Here is a 10,559-nt window from a genome sequence, read left to right on the forward strand (position 1 = left end):
GTGGAGTTTTTCATCAAAAATCAATGTATTGGGGACAGCTGAATGGTTCAGTGGATAGAGAGCCAGGCCTGGAGACAGGAGATTCTGGATTTAAATTTGGCCTCTGTAAAGATTGAAATTAATATACAATAACTAAGTATTATACTTTATAAAGTTTTACTAATAATAACTAAAGGAAAAAACTACCTAATCCAGCCAGCAGTTGTGAAAGAAGAGAGCGAGAAGGAGGAGCTACAGAACTTATAAACAATTATGTGAAGACAAAAACATACACAAAGGGAAAAGCATTCTGGGTAATGTGTTTTAGGGGTTCAAGATTTTCTAACTCTATACCTCAGACGCTTCCTAGCTGTGACCCTGGGAAAGTCACTTAACTCCCATTGCCTAGCCCTGAACACTCTCCTGCCTTGGAGGATTCTACACAGTATTGATTCTAAGATGGAAGGGAAAGGTTTTTTTAAAAATCAGTGTATAACATCAGAATCTCTGTTCTGGCTTCTGGTTTTTTTTTTTTAGCAAAGTGTTTCTATTTATTTATCATTTTCTTTTTTATTGTTGTTTATAATATTAGACAAGGTAATAATCAGCCAATGTGACATATCCCAGTCCCTTCTCTCTACCAACTTTTTCACACTCCCCTCCCCATCTCATTCCCCAGAAAGAACATTTCCTGGACCTTAGGCAAACTCACATTTTAAGAAACAAGGTTCCTGTTGCCTTATGCTGGTTCTTTCTACTTGTCTTAAAGAAAGGTGTGTTGATCATTCCAATAAGGAAATTTAACAGAACATCCAGGCAGAAAGCAAAGCAGACAGTCTGATAGGACCCCCGGTGCTGCCTTGCCTAAAATACTGTCCTCTCGGGTTCTCTGTCAGTAGTGGGTGCTCTGAGGAAAGAGCAAAGCTGCCAGGATAAGAATGAACAATAACTGTACTGATGGAGCAATTTAACTACCAAAGTGATTCTCCTGTGGTCTTTCATGGAGTCCTCACAACACAACAAAGGTGTCATCATTATCCCCGTTTTACTGAGGAGGAAGCCAAGAAGCTTTCCCTATATGGGGTTGGTGGGAAGAGGGCTGAGCTTAGAGCCTGAGGGCCCAAGCTCACACCTGACTCTTTTACTCCATACCTGGGCAGCCTCCATTCAGTCTTTTAACCTCTCTTGGCCTCCATTTTCTTATACATAAAATAAGGCGACTGGACTGGATGACTGCCAACGACCCTCCTATTTCTAGATCTATCTGAGCCATTACCTTTTCCAGACAACCTCAGAGACCCCTAAAAGTCTGTCTCCCCTCTGTGTCTACACCATTTACAGTCTTTCAAGCCAATCCATGAGTCATCAGGAGAGACCTTTATTGGTTTGGACTATACTATAGAACCACAGTTTGGAATCTGGCATAGAGAATGGAAAGTCATTTATAGTAGTGCATTTTTAGCTCTTAATGAATAATTACTGAGATGTTTGGTTTCTTCTGCCTTTTGGAAGACCACATTAATCAATCAAGCATTTATTAAGCACCTAATATGGATCAGACGTTGGGCTAGGCTCAGGGGATACAAAGGCCAAAGGGAAGCCATCTCTGCCTTTTAAGAAGTCTCATCAATCAATCAAAAAACATTAAGTGTTATTTACTAGGTACCAAGCACTATGCTAAGCGCTGAGGTTATAAAGAAAAGTCCAAACAAACAAAAAACCCAAAGTTTGTGCTTCAAAGCAGTGTCCATTCAAGGAGCAGATAACATAGAGGAAGAAGCTCAAACTGGCTTGCAAGAGCCAATTGTTCACTATACCACAGCAATCACAATCACTACAAATCAAGGCTTGATTTGTTATTTATGTTAAATATTAAAATGTGTGCATTTTAATGCTTGGTGACTGATACATGTGACCCTGGGCTAGTCACTTAACCCCAATTGCCCAGACCTTACCCCTCTTCTGTCTTGAATGCTCTAAGAAGGAAGGTAAGGATTTGTGTGTGTGTGTGTGTTTGTGTGTGTACACATACATTCCCTACTCTGCCCCCCAGATCAGTTGTTCAACAGCCACCGACATACTTGCTATAGAAACCTCACTTGAGGACAGAGGAGTGGAGTAGAAGGTTCCATGAATAATGTATCACCCAAATGGAAGCCTGGGGATTGAAAGCTAATAAAAATAATGATGATAATCATGACTGGCATGGCATTTTAAGATTTGCAAAGTGTTTCATATTTACCACTCCTATGTGTCTAGGCATAGGCAAGATACAGTAGGACCCCCTTCTCTGCATTTTTGCTTTCCCAATAAGTTTGCCAACAAAGAGCCAGAAGTCTGTGGCAAACTAACATACTCGTCTGCTTCAGGCTCTTCGCTTTTTTATTTTAGGGTGTTTTGGGAGGGAAGGAGGAAGGCTACAAGACACCAAGGGGCAGAAGGATACAGCACAAATCTATGGGGGGACTGGCAGGAATATAGCTACAGTTTCAACCATCCTCAGTAGGTCTTAGAAAATATCCTCCCTAGATACAATGTCCTACTGTATTTGTTGTTCACTTGTGACGAACTCTTCATGACTCCATTTGGAGTTTTCTAGGCAAAAAACGTGATTTGCCATTTCCTTTTCCGGCTCAATTTACAGATGAGGAATTGAGGCAAACCGGCTTACTTGACTTGCCATGGCTCGCACAGCTAGCAAGTGTCTGAGGCCAGAGGTGAACTTGGGAAGTCTTCCTGACTTCAGATCTGGTGCTCCAGCCACTGCACCACCTAGCTGCCCAGATAAGACATAAAGGGAATAGAAAGAGGGAATACTAAAGGATCTCAGTCCATTCATTGCTAGGGAAGTGAGGATAAATGAATAGCACAAAATGAGCCAGAAGAATTCTGTCTTGGTTCTGTATTAGTTAAAATCACCTGGGGTTCTATTTGGAAGGATTGAACCTCAATATAGTGTTTGCAAACTTTTGTGGACCTGTGGGGGTCCTTAAAACTACATTTCCCGTGATCCAATGGGTTTCCTGTTTTGGATGACGTATTGAAGGTGAGGGACTGTTTTAAAAGAGGGGGAAGTGACTTGGAACTTCCTCTTTAGCTACCTGCCTCTTTAGCTACCTGAGCTCGCGGAGAGAGGAAAGGTAAATGGCGGAGGTGATGTTGGAATAGGTTTCTTACAGGCGCATGGTCAGTTTATCTCTATCAGCATGGCTTTTATTAAAATACTATTCTTCCTTTTGATCTCGGCCCTCATCATTTTTAATCATAACAGTTCATAGAGCAGAAAGTCCAAGGTCCAAAGCCAGATTGTATCTCAGAGGTCATGTACAACCCTGTCCATTTACAGATGAAGCATTTAAAGGCAGAGCCTCAAACTGGATTGTTCCTGGTTTCAGGCGGTCAGTGTCAGAGCTAAGATTTAGTTTCATGTCCTGTGAGTCCTCAGTGGTCTTTGCACTCTACAAGTGAAACAGCCTTAGGGGTGCAATCATCAAATAGGCTAGAACATTGAACTTTCCTTTCACTATAATAATAACCCATTAATATGTAGCTTTTTAAAATTTGCCCAGGTTTTAAATACATGATTTCATCTGATGCTTACAACACTGTAAAGTAGATGCTATTATCACTATTTTATAGATGAGAAAACTGAGGCCCAGATATATCCAGTTGTCTAAGCCAATCACACTGCCAACTAAATATCTCAGTTGGGGTCTTTGAGACTCCAAATCTACTTATTCTAGTTATTCAAGTCCAGTTACCCAGTTATACCACACTTTCATGAAAGCCTCAAAGCATGGGGAAGAATTCTTTCCAAACAAAGATGCCTTTGGGTCTCCCTCTGCCTAACTTTATGTCTATATCTGGGTCTAAGAAATAGACAGTGATATTCCTTGTATTTATAAATTTTGGGGAAGCAGAGCTATAACTAGCACAGAGGGAATAGGGCTCTGTCCCACTGTGTTTACCTCCACCCAACAAATCTGCCCCAGCTGCAATTTCATTTCCTTTCTAAAGGAAAGGGAAAATGTTGACTTTTGAGCTAATGTTAATTTGCGAACCATTTAACAATTTGTCCAATTGAATTTTAAGAATTGTCTTGTTTCCCCACTACAAAAAGAGAATAAAGAAAAATTGGTAATTACTGTGTGGAAAAGCTAAAAGGAACAGCCTTGCAGATTTTCTTTTCTCTCTAAGCTTGTAAAGCTTCTTGAAGCTATCTGAGTGGGCAAGGTCATCAGCACTGTAAAAAGAGCTTGCTTTGATTATGGAATTTCTAAATAATAAAACTGGATTAAGAATGTACATATCTCTTTATAATATAGACATTATTCTTAATGATTCATTGTTATACCAGGGAGAGTTTATAATTTCAGAAGAAGAAAAGAATAAACAAATAAAACAGAAATAAACATATAGATAGATAGATAGATAGATAGATAGATAGATAGATAGATAGATANACAGAAATAAATAGATAGATAGATAGATAGATAGATAGATAGATAGATAGATAGATAGATAGATAGATAAAGGAAAGTGAAAGAGAACCAGACCAGATGTTCTCTCTGGCCATAGTCTCTGTGAGGTGAGGTAGAATTTTGTAACCTAAGGAGATTCCTGGAGTCAGGTTCACAACGAATGAATGAATGAATGAATGAATGAGGCAGAATTCAAACTTTTATCTTCCTGACTCAGATCCAGCACATTATCCGTGGTGCTGGCATAGTACCTTGCACATAGTAAGTGTCTAATACATATTTGTTAATCTAAAATGAATTGTATTGAACTGGATTTGACTGATTGAGTAAATAAACATCTAATTTTTAATTTCCCAATATAGGAGGTATAATATTCAATTGGTAGAGTTTCCAAACTTGTAAAGACAATAGTATTTAGGGGCTATAAATTCAGAGAGTGGTAGAGACAGACATTATCCACTTTGTTGACTCTGGCATGTGCTTCAGCTCCTTGAAATGTTACCTAGGGCCTAATTGTTGCCCTTCATGAGCTATGTTCACTGGAGAACTTACTCTGCCCCTGTCTAAGGACTGGCCCAGACTTCAGTTTCCTCATTCATTAAATGAGCTGATTAGAAGAGGTGACCTCTGGAAGTTCCTTCTCCCTCCAAATATAGGATCCTCTGTTGTCTTTCCCTGTCACCTGTGATTTATAAGGGAAGAAGGTTGAGGAACAGAATTAGAGTGAAGGGGGCAGCTAGGTGGCCACTGCATAGTGTAGGTAAACTGAGAGGTTATACAGCCCTGAGCCCACCTAATGCTCTAACAAGAACTGTGGGAAGAATGACCCAAGGAATGGATAGCAGACTGCTAAAAAAATGAAGCAGGAAGACTGTAAATGCCATAGAAAAAAGTAAGGCATACTGGATGGCTCAAAGGACTTGGAGTCAAAAAAACATGGGATAAATTTCATCCAGCTTGCTATGGGATCACTGAGCAAGTAATTTAACCTTGCTGTTGTACCTCAGTTTCTTTACAAAATGAAGAAATAAAACACGGATGGCCTTTAAGATGCCTTCCAGTTCTAATATGAACCAGTGAAAATAACTACTATTCCTGCCCCTACCATATTTTGCCCTGGGACAAAGTCTTATTTGCTTTGTTAATTTATTAACAAGTCCAGAGATTTCACCAGGCCCCTGGTGCTCCTGACACAAAATGGTCCATAGCACAAAAGAGGCCAAGATTTTCTGATTTACATATATCCCAAGGAGATCTCTGATAAAAGTAAGCTCCCATATATATCAAAGTATTTATAGGAGCATTCTTTAATGATAGCAAAGAACTAGAAGCAAAACAAATGCCCATCAGTTGGGAAATGGCTAAAAAATTGGGGTACATGAATGCAATGTAATATTTCTGTGCTATAAGAAATGACTGATGTTAGATATTAAAAAGACTTGCATAAAGTGACACAAAGTGAATAAATTAAGAAAACTATACAGTGACTCAATGTAAACAGAAAAACTACTACCTAAAAATCAAAGGTGAATGTTACCAAATTACAAAGAACAAGCATATCTCCAAAGAAGAGATATTGTTACGTGGGTTGGCTCTCTGAGAGAGGAAAGAGAGATTCTGGAAGAAAGTTTTGCAATGTAAAAATAAAAGATGTCAATAAAATACTGTTTTAAAAAGAACAAAGAATTTGGTAAAGGGATTTTTTTTCAATCCAAGTTGCTTTATGTTAATGAATTTTGTCCGGTTGCCTTATATGCAGGATTTAAAAATGTCTTATCACACAGAAGTGTTGCTATATTGTGAGTGGCCAGAAAAGCTAGACACTCTATCCCCAACAGGAAAGTCTAGCTCTTGAAGCCCTAATGATGGGAAGTGGAGGCTAGATGACCACTTATTAGGAATGTTGTCGAATCCTTCACCTTCATTCCATGAGTGGCTTACCACTTGTGACTAGATACAGTCTCCTAGAATAGAGCAGAGCCTTCTGTTCAAGATTGCCTTTTTGTATATAACCAATTTTTTTTTTAACCCTTGTACTTCGGTGTATTGTCTCATAGGTGGAAGAGTGGTAAGGGTGGGCAATGGGGGTCAAGTGACTTGCCCAGGGTCACACAGCTGGGAAGTGGCTGAGGCCGGGTTTGAACCTAGGACCTCCTGTCTCTAGGCCTGACTCTCACTCCACTGAGCTACCCAGCTGCCCCCTATAACCAATTTTTTAAATAACCAATCCTATAAAGTTTCCTCCTCTATATATGTCTTCAATGTATGGTTATTTGCCCATTATATCCCCTATTCAAATATGAGCTCCTCGAGGTCACAGGGACAATCTCATCTTTGTGTCCTTGGCATACAGCACAGTTCCTGGCACATGATAAGCCCTTAATAAATGCTTATTGAGGGGTAGCTAGGTAACTCAGTGGATAGAGTGCCAAGTCTAGAGACAGGAGATGCTGGGTTCAAATCTAACCCCAACTACTTCTTAGCTGTGTGCCCTTGGGCAAAGTCACTCAACTCCAACTGCCTAGTCTTTATCACTCTTCTGCCTTAGAACTAATACTTAATATTGATCCTAAGACAAAAGGTAAGTGTTTTTTTTAATAAATAAATGCTTGTTGATTGGCTCACCAACTGACTGGCTAGAGTCAATAAAAGAAGTAAGAAAGAGTAGGGTCTAATTAGCAAGATGCCAACAAATGGCTAAAAAGCACCAAGACTTTAAAGCTATAAAATGATCACTCTCTACCTTGTCCATTGATATTTGGATTCTGGGAGCAAAGCTCTACTGCCCTGTACTGGTTCCAACTCTGCTAGGATTCCTGAATCTACTCATAGAAAAAAGACCTAGAAGGAAAATCAGTAAGAATTTTCATGGGGGCCTCTCAGGAAAAGTAGTTCACATGTGCAAGCTTGCATTTATTTCCTCAACTGCCCTCTGATTCAATACCATTGTTCTCTCACCTGAGAAGTATGGGTTCTTCATAGTTCCACTAGGTTATTTAAAGAGAATGAAAGGCCTTTGCAATTCTTCACATTCCCAGTCACACCTTCTTCCAGAGGGGGGAAAAAAAAAAAACATCCAGAGAGAAGACAACAACCCATTTTCACCAGAGGTTTGGTTCCCAACGAGCTGAAATTTCCTGGAAGTCACAGAGGTAGATACAGATGGTGTCGGCTCTAGGGAAGATGCTGGTTAACTGGTACAACTAAGTGGATACAACTCTGGGCCTGGAGTCAAAGAAACACGAGTTAAAATCCAGCCTTAAACATAAAAACTAACTGTATGACCCTTAGCAAGTCACTTAACCTCTGTTTGCCTAGTTTCCTCAACTGTGAGATGGGAATAGTAATAGCCTCTACTTCCCAGGGTTGCTGTAAGGATCACCTGGGATACTTTGTAAACCAATTAGCATAGTTTCCTGCTAATCACTTGATAAATGCTATTATCATCATTAGATTTCCATTCCACAATTTACCCTCCAAATATATGGAATGTTCTCCTCTGCTTTTCCACCAGGCTCTGGGAGGCTACCAAAGGGCAGTGTTTGCTGCTCCGAGTGGCTTTGGGTGAACCCCATGGGTGTTCTCCTAGGGAGGTTCAGTTATCAACCACTAAAGGTCATCTGATAGAACCCCCTTCATTATGGTCAGGAGAAACAGAGATGCAGAGAGAATAAGTGAATTACATACGGCCATCCAAGAATTAGTGGCAGAGCTGGGGCACAAGCCCATTTCTTTTGCTTCTATGTCCACTTTCCCACTGCAATAATCTGATTAGATGTGCTGATCTCCATAAGGTTCCTTCCAGCTACAACCATGAAATGGCCTTGTTCTGTTTAATGTCCCCCAAATAACCAGAGAATCAGATAAAAATCCGTGTAATTGCTTGGCCTGATCATTTATGTGGTGAGCTGGTGTTTGCTGGATTTTTTTTTTTGGTTTTGTAAGGCTTTTCCCCCCTACTTTTACTGTTTAACCCTAACATTTCTACTTTTTTTACTTATACTTCATTTTTACTTTTTGTTGTTTTTCCCCCCTTTGGTTCCCTGAATAAATATTCCTAGTAAATGTTACTCAGATCAGAATTTGGACTGATTGAAAAAAATTTACTCTTCCAAATGGTCTCCTTGTTCTCTTTAAAATATCTAAAGTTGGAAGGCAGCATGGAATTGGAGTGAAGTAGGGGTGGGAGAAGAAAACAAGTGCACTTTATTAAGTGCCTAATATATGCCAGGCACTGTGCTAAGCACTTATCACTATATTATATATCTATGTATAATATAATTACTATTTTATTTGTTCTCAAAAACTCTATGAAGTAGGTGGTGTATTATCCCCATTTTATACACAAAGAAACTGAGGTATACAGGTCTAATGTTTAAGTTTCCTAGGATCACAGAACTAGTAAGTGTCTGAGGTTAGATTTGAACTCAGTTCTTCCTGACTCTAGGTTTAGCACTTTATTCAAAATGACATTTTGACACCTATCTGCCCTAAGAATAATGGGTAGATAGCCAGTCTTGGTGTCAGGTACATCTGAATTCATACCCTGATTTGGATATATACTAGCCATGTGGCACTGGGCAAGCCTCTTAATCTTTCTGGAGAAACACAAATTGGAGCCCCAAGACTATAAATTGCAGAGCAGGTTGTCAGTCTGCACTGGTAGGAGGAGTTTGCCTGGCTAAAAAACAAAACAAAACAAATTAAAATATCCAAAACCCAGGTGACTTTTCCTCTCAGAGTTTTATTTTTGTTGATTCCTTTCATCCTTTTCTAGTTTAAGCTATCCTGTGAAGCCACGAGTCAAATAATAATAGCAATAATAGTAATAATTGGCATTTCTACATAGTACCCTTATCATGCAATATTATATTTGAGCTTCACAACTACCCTGTGAAGGGGTATTAAAAAGATTATTTTTACCATTTTACAGATGAGGAAACTGAAGCAGAAAGAGCCTAAATGACTTGCCCATGGCCACACAGCTAGCTACTATAAAAGGCATTCCAAGTTGAACACTGTATCCACCATGCCTCATTGTCTGCTTCCTAAATCATCCAAATTTATCTGCTATTTTCCTGATTTGGGGATTTATACTAGCATAGATAGCCCTATATATGTCTGGAGTTAGAAAACTGATCAATTACCAGCGCCTTTTGTACTCTTGATTTCCAGAATCAATATAATATTAATCATTACCTTTGCATTATCCAAGGAGTCAGTGGGATGGGAAATGTCAAATAAAATCAGAGTTTACAAATCCAGATTGAGAATTTAGGATGTATCTCATGGAAAAATACCATGGAAAAAGCCATAATTTTGACCACAAAGATACATTCATTATGGTGTGGTTATAATTATAGCATTGCTCCTCAGGGTTTCTATCATAAATGGGGATGCAATCCTTTCCAGCTGGAATATACCACTGACAGGTTTTCTGCCCCGTAGGGATTTTAATGATTTGTTTTGCAGATTGGGGCGAGGAGGGAGGGACAAAAGGGATATGAACAGAATGAAAGACATGGAATTTTATACTTAACTAATTCTTTAAATTGGAACCACTCATACAAAATAATAATCCACAGTCAGCCAAGAAAGTTGGTTAAGAATATAATGCCAACCCTAAAGTGGAGAAATTAATGTGGTGTACTGGAACAGGTCCTAGTCTTGGAGTCAGATATCCAGGCCTGGTTTGGCCACCAATAAGCTGTGTGAACTTGGGCAAACCACGTAATCTCTGGTTCTCCATTTCTTCATCAGCAAAAAATGGAAAATAATAGTTGCTCTGCCCACATCACATGGTGATTGTGAGTAAAGTGCTTTGTATATTTGTATATTGCTTCAGAGAAATATGAACTGTTGTTAAAAGTCAATTCAACAAACATTGATTAAGCAACTCTTGTGTGCCAGACACTGGGACTAGTACTGGGGATACAAAGAAAAACAAAACAAAAAAACAAAAATGAAATTTAAGAAACAGTTCCTGATCTTAAGAAGGTCACAGTCCAATGAAGGAGTCAAGAAACAAACAACTATGTATAAACAAAAACTCCTTTGGACACAGTTATTAGCATTTTGTATATATGTGTTTGTATATGT

The sequence above is a fragment of the Gracilinanus agilis genome, chromosome 2 (assembly GCF_016433145.1).
Source record: "Gracilinanus agilis isolate LMUSP501 chromosome 2, AgileGrace, whole genome shotgun sequence".
Classification (NCBI taxonomy): domain Eukaryota; kingdom Metazoa; phylum Chordata; class Mammalia; order Didelphimorphia; family Didelphidae; genus Gracilinanus; species Gracilinanus agilis.